Source organism: Triticum aestivum, chromosome 7A (assembly GCF_018294505.1).
Source record: "Triticum aestivum cultivar Chinese Spring chromosome 7A, IWGSC CS RefSeq v2.1, whole genome shotgun sequence".
Classification (NCBI taxonomy): domain Eukaryota; kingdom Viridiplantae; phylum Streptophyta; class Magnoliopsida; order Poales; family Poaceae; genus Triticum; species Triticum aestivum.
This window is the reverse complement of record NC_057812.1, coordinates 540,401,687-540,406,963: the sequence shown is the minus strand read 5'-3', so window position 1 is coordinate 540,406,963 and position 5,277 is coordinate 540,401,687.

The following is a 5,277-nucleotide window of genomic DNA, read 5'->3' as shown; positions in this document are numbered from 1 at the left end:
TTGACACCGACATCCACTATCTCCATTCTGACATCGACATCGTTGGCCTCCGCCTCCTGCTCTGCATCCAGCTCGTCGAAGAGCACATCGGTCTTCGCCTGCTCTTCCCGGAGGAAGCGATGGTTGGACTCCACATACACCTCATCTTGGATGGACTCCAGGATAGCGGTCTGCTCCGCCATCAAGGCCGACTCACCGAGATAGAACTCCGCCTCGTCTTCCTCGTCACCCCACTCCTCGTCGTCCTCGTCTTCCTCGTCACCCGCCTCCTCGTCGTCCTCGTCATCTCCCTCCTCGTCGTCCTCGTCCATGCCTTCCTCGTTGTCCTCGTCATCCTCATCCAAGCCTTCCTCGATGTCCACGTCATCCTCGTCCAGGCCTTCCTCGTCGTCCTCATCCACACCTTCCTTGTCGTCGTCCTCATCCTCGTCCACACCTTCCTTGTCGTCGTCCTCATCCTCGTCCATGCCTTCCTCGTCGTCCTCGTTATCCTCATCCACGCCTTCCTCGTCATCCTCGTCCACACCTTCCTTGTCGTCCTCCTCATCCTCGTCCATGCCTTCCTCGTCGTCCTCGTCATCCTCTTCCATGCTTTCCACGTCGTCTTCCTCATGCTTGTCACCCCCTCCTCTTCCTCCATCACATCTCCCTCATCTGGATCAACTCCCTGCATGACCTTCGACGGATCCCCCTCCACTTCCTCCACCTCCCCAATCTCATCCGGCCCCGGCGAGTCCGGAGACATGCCCGCTACGACCCGAGCAGCGCGCCTCGAATGGATGTCCTCCTGCAACTGAAAGCGACGCTCGGGAGTAAGCATCGCATAAGTAGTTATCTTGTGTCGAACCATGGCGGGGAACGTCACAAACGAAAAGAGGAAGATGGGTGATTTCCTAAGATTGCCAGCAAAAGAGGGAGAAGCAGGATGATGTCTAGTGGTGGCGGACGCCGCTCAGCTTAAATAACTTTTTCTTGACCTCAGGCGACGGAACGGTGACACGCGGCGTTCACTTCACCGACGGATGAGACAACCATCGGTCCATTTGGATTCCGCAGCGCCACACGTGGCATTCACTCTATTAAATACCTCCACCTCCTCCAGAATGGCGTCACCGGAGGAAAAACATGTCGGACCCTTGGGTTTCCGGAGCGGCGTTCACACCGAATACGAGGGGACGCCCGTCGAACGGTGGGGTTTCTGCAATCAACACGCGAATGTGACTCCGTGTAATGCATATAGTTGTGCCTTTCAATGCGAACGATTCAACAGAATCATTTGGAACACTAAGACAAACTAACATCACTCTACACAATGCGACGCCGTGCCTTCCTGGGACCCATAGCCGTGCGAAGAATATACCACACCAGTGTCTCCCGAATAGGCCATTCCGTGCTTCACAGAGTAAACAGTGGGTATTCACATCTGAACCAATTCCGCTGGGTATCCCCAATTAAAGAACCTTTGTGCGCTGAACGGCGGTGCCTCTCCGTCTAATCGAGTCGACGGAATCATTCGGAACACAAACACACGGGAGCGTGACTCTACATTATAGGGCAGCATGCCTTTTAGTGCTTCACGCCCGTGCCTGTGACCCTGAACACTGCCACGAACGTCCACGCCATCATCAGTGCACAAGTCATGTCGATACCTGGTACAGAACCGTAGCTGTAGTCACTTAACTCCCGTGCTTCTAATAAAAGAAGCACCACACAGAGTCATGGCTTTTAAAAACATTACACTTTTAAACACCTCGACTCTGGAACCGGCCACTCACAAAGTAAACATTTAGCGTTAACACCTAAACCCATTCCGCTTTGTTTCAACAATAAACTTACGAAACATGACTCTCCGACACACCCAACCATGCCCTGATGGCATTCATGTCGGTGCCTCTTCTTCTGAGCGAGTCAACAAAATCATTTCGAAGACAAATATAGGCGAACGTGACTCTACATAAAACCACGCCATCTGGAACACCAAGACAAACTAACGTCACACTACACAATACCACGCCGTGCCTTTAAACACCTCACGCCGTGCTTCTAATAAAAGAAGTGCCACGCAACTCAACACAGAGCCGTGGCTTTTAAAAACAAGGAAATTACGCTTTTAAACACCTCGACTCTCAAACTGGCCACTCGCAAAGTAAACATTTAGCGTTAACACCTAAACCCATTCCGCTTTGTTTCAACAATAAACTTACGAAACGTGACTCTCCGACAGACCCAACCATGCCCTGATGGCATTCATGTCCGTGCCTGTTCTACTGAACTAGTCAACGGAATCATTTCAAACACAAATATAGGCGAACGTGACTCTACATAAAACCACGCCATCTAGAACACCAAGACAATCTAACGTCACTCTACACAATAAAACGCCGTGCCTTCCTGGGACCCATGACCGTGCGAAGAATATACCACACCAGTGTCTCTCAAATAGGCCATTTCGTGCCTCACAGAGTAAACAGTGGGTGTTCACATCTGAACCAATTTCGGTGGGTCTCTCGAATTAAAGATCCTTTGTGGGCTGAACGCCTGTGCCTCACCGTCTGATCGAGTCGATGGAACAATTCGGAACACAAACACACGAGACCGTGACTCTATATTATAGGGCAGCATGCCTTTTAGCGCTTCACGCCCGTGCCTGTGACCCTTAACACTGCCACGAACGTCCACGCCATTGTCAGTGCACAAGTCATGTCGATACCTGGTACAGAACCGTAGCTGTAGTCACTTAACGCCCGTGCTTCTAATAAAAGAAGCACCACACAGAGCCATGGCTTTTAAAAACATTACACTTTTAAACACCTCAACTCTGGAACCGGCCACTCGCAAGGTAAACATTTAGCGTTAACACCTAAACCCATTCCGCTTTGTTTCAACAATAAACTTATGAAACGTGACTCTCCGACACACCCAACCATGCCCTGATGGCATTCATGTCGGTGCCTCTTCTTCTGAGCGAGTCAACAGAATCATTTCGAACACAAATACAGGCGAACGCGACTCTACATAAAACCACGCCATCTGGAACACCAAGACAAACTAACGTCACTCTACATAATACCACGCCGTGCCTTTAAACACCTCACGCTGTGCTTATAATAAAAGAAGCGCCACGCAACTCAGCACAGAGCCGTGGCTTTTAAAAACAAGGAAATTACGCTTTTAAACACCTCGACTCTCAAACCGGCCACTTGCAAAGTAAACATTTAGCGTTAACACCTAAACCCATTCCGCTTTGTTTCAACAATAAACTTACGAAACGTGACTCTCCGACGGACCGAACCATGCCCTGATGGCATTCATGTCCGTGCCTGTTCTACTGAACTAGTCAACGGAATCATTTCGAACACAAATACAGGCGAACATGACTCTACATAAAACAACGCCATCTGGAACACCAAGACAATCTAACATCACTCTACACAATAAAACGCCGTGCCTTCCTGGGACCCATGACTGTGAGAAGAATATACCACAGCAGCGTCTCTCAAATAGGCCATTTCGTGCCTCACAGAGTAAACAGTGGGTGTTCACATCTGAACCAATTCCGGTGGGTCTCTCGAATTAAAGATCCTTTGTGGGCTGAACACCTATGCCTCACCGTCTGATCGAGTCGACGGAACAATTCGGAACACAAATGCACGAGACCGTGACTCTATATTATAGGGCAATATGCCTTTTAGCGCTTCACGCCCGTGCCTATGACCCTTAACACTGACATGAACGTCCATGCCATCGTCAGTGCACAAGTCATCGTCCGCCGCTATATTCACTTCACGTTCGTGCTTCTAATAAAAGAAGCGCGACGTAACTCAGTACAGAACCGTGGCTTTTAAAAACAAGGAACCTATGCTTTTAAACAACTCGACTCTAGAATCTCACAAAGCAAATAGCTAGCGGTAACATCTAAACCATCCTGCTTTCTTTCCATGATAAATGTACGAACATGACTATGTAAAAGACGAAACCATTCCCCCATAGGATTCACCTGCGTACATTCCTATTTTTCTCAACGATTCGACGGAAACATTTCGAACACAAATACAGGCGAACGTGACTCTATATAAAACCACACCATGAATCTGTGGGATGCAAGCCCGTGTCTATGACCCGAAACACTGCAACACAGAAAAGCCACGAACGTACACGCCTTCATCAGTACACAAGTCATTACAATACTAGGTTAACAACCGTGGATGAAGAGACTTCACGTACCGTGCATCATAAGTAATGGTTCCTAATTACAATGATACTCGAAACCAAAATACATTTTGTTTGCAAGGTAGCTGCCAGCGAAATTTCACAAGTAAAGTGTAGCGACCAGACCTCAGACAGTCTGATCTCTATGCTCCGGTGTCATCCCTGGATCAGTAATGCTGACACCACACAGTACTCGGAGGATTTATGGCAGAGTAGCAATCACACACTTATTACATCGAATGTCTCAAAAGAGAACTTATTACAATAAATATGGCTTAAGGCCATCTAAAAACGATAACAGCGGAAGGCTTGGAAGATAGGTGAGTCCATCAACTCCAACGGCATCACTGAGTATAGAACCATGACCTAAAAACTCCTTAATCATCGTCTGAAAAGTCTGCAACATTAACGTTGCAGCCCGAAATGGGTCAGCACATGGAATATGCTGGCAAGGTAACACATAGAGAGTAATGGAATGAAACAACTATACTATATGCATATTTGGCTGGTGGAAAGCTCTATGGTTACTGTTTTTGCGTAAAGCCAATTTTTCCCTACTTCAAAGGAATAAATTTAATTACTATCATGGTGGTTGTTAAACATTGAGAATGGTTGATAGCATCCTCAATCCCAATTAAGTAACATCATTAACCCAACAAAATTAATTTTAGAGTAACATGTTGAGATTCACATGATAATCCAAGTACTAGATACTCAAGATGTCCATAATCGGGGACACGGCTAATCATGATTAGTTTGTTACACTCTGCAGAGGTTTGTGCACTTTTCCCCACAAGACTCGATCGCCTCCGTTGGATTTCTCGCACTACATGGTGTTTGAGAAACGGATGACCGAGACATAGTCTTTCAGAACCGCTAGCACCTTATGATCGGGTAGACCGTACCACCTACATCCCCTACATCTGCTAGTCTACCACTGTAAGAGTTCTCACAACCTAGTCAACTATGCCAGAGCCCATAATGGCATGTGGCTGCACACGGAAGTTTCTAGTATGAATAATCTCATAATCCCTTTGAGCCTGGGTGGCGGTCCAAAAGAAAAACAGG